The sequence below is a fragment of the Sciurus vulgaris genome (assembly GCF_902686455.1).
Source record: "Sciurus vulgaris genome assembly, chromosome: 8".
Taxonomy (NCBI): Eukaryota; Metazoa; Chordata; class Mammalia; order Rodentia; family Sciuridae; genus Sciurus; species Sciurus vulgaris.
The window spans coordinates 84,791,881-84,793,829 of NC_136468.1; positions in this window are offsets into that span (position 1 = coordinate 84,791,881).

The following is a 1,949-nucleotide window of genomic DNA, read 5'->3' on the forward strand; positions in this document are numbered from 1 at the left end:
CTCGGTATTGTAATTATTTTTCCAAAGCATTATTTGCCTTTCAATTTCATTTATAGTTTTTGACAGATAAAACAGTACTCTAGCACCACCCCAGAGCATTGCTAATTTAAGCTCATAAATATTTTCATGTATATACACACACACAAACATACAAATTGTGAAATTTCAATTAAAAGTTTTAATGTATAAATGGATATAACCAGGCCAATCTAAAATAAGAGATTAGAGCTGGAGTGGTAGAGTGCTTACAAAGCATGGGTACTGGGTCAGATATCCAGCACTGCAAAAAAAAAAAAATTAAAATTAAAAAGATTTCTATAAGCAAGTGCCATGGACTCTGAACAGTCTGAATTATATTAAAAATAAAGAGAGGAAACATAATGCTAGATCACAGGTTGGTAAACCGTCCAGCTAGTAAATATTTCAGGCTTTGTGGTTTATAAGTCTCTGTCACAGTTACTCAGCTCTATCATTGTAGCATGAAAACAACCAGAGACATTGCATAAATGAAAGCGCATGACTGAGTTCCAGAAAAACCTATTTACAAAAACAGGTGGTAGGCCAGATTCAGTCCATGGACATAGTTTGCCTAATTCTGCACTAATAGAGCCTAAATAGACAGTAACCAAATGCAATCTGAGAATCTAGAGTAGATCTGAGTGTAGAGGGGAAAAAAACAGCTACGAAAGATTTGGGGGGACAACTGGAGAGATTCGAATATACCCTGGATACCAGATGGTATTACAGAAATAATGTTAATTTTTTTAAAGTAGTGAAGGTATTGTGGAGACCAATGTTTAGCCTAGTTCCCTTGATACTTGAAGTTATTGTTCAGAAAACACCTCCAAAGTATGCAAAATTTGCTCAGTAGGAATTGTGTGAGTTATCCCGATTTATGTGATGACCACAGGGCAACGGCCATTAGCCAGAGATGATTTTGCCCCTGCCAGAGGACATTGGCTATGTTTAGAGACATTTGTAGTTGTTACAACTGGGGTGGGGTGCTACTGGCATCTAGTGGGTAGAGGCCAGAGATGCTGTTAAATATCCTGCAATCCATAGGACAGTCCCCCCAGCGAAGAATTATCTGATAGCAAATGTCAGAAAATCTGCCATAGAGTAACTGAAGAAGTCCTGTGTGTAGACATAAAAATGGAAGACTTGGATCTGAACCCAGCCCTACCACTCAAACCTGAGTAAACCCAAATGAGTTATATGACCTTGCTTGAGCCTTCCCTTTCTCAGTCTCCTCATCTGTAAAGTGGGTATGCAGTTTCTTCCTGACTTCAGAGCTGCTGAAAATCCATCTGCAAGAATGAAAGTTCTTTGTATATGGCCCAGTAGTATATACTATGTGCGAGGCCTGGGGACAGAAGCAGTGCAGAGACGTTTTATCATTTTTGTGATAAAGTACCTTAAGCAGAAAAGTCATTTCAATTTGCAGCAGAATCACCTGGAGCTATGTTGAAACAGAGATTTTTGGGTCCACCCCCAGAGTTTCTGGTTCAGTGTTGTAGGATGAGTCCCATAATTTGGATGTCTAACAGTTAGTTCCCAGGCAATCGTGATACTGCTGACTGCTGGTCCTTAGAGCTAAGGTTGGTCTTAATATTGGTCTTGAAATCTGCTCTTCCCTTCTCCTATCAACAGGGGGAAGCAGAGAGCAGCAAATATATAGTCACCAAGAAAGCGGGTCGAAATCCTCCTCAAACCTCCCTCAATTTTAGTCTAACAAATGGCAGCAGAGAAGGCTGAAATAGTAAATTATTTAGATTTATAGTGTCCAAGTGACCCTGGAAACCAGTCATTTAACTTCTTCTGAATCATTATCTGTAAAATGGAGAAAATAAAAGATAGTGGGATGGCTTGATTAATGTTTGATGAGAATCAGAACTTCCAAAGAAAGTTGAATGTGTAATAAATTATTCTTATTCTTAGGACCTTTTGCA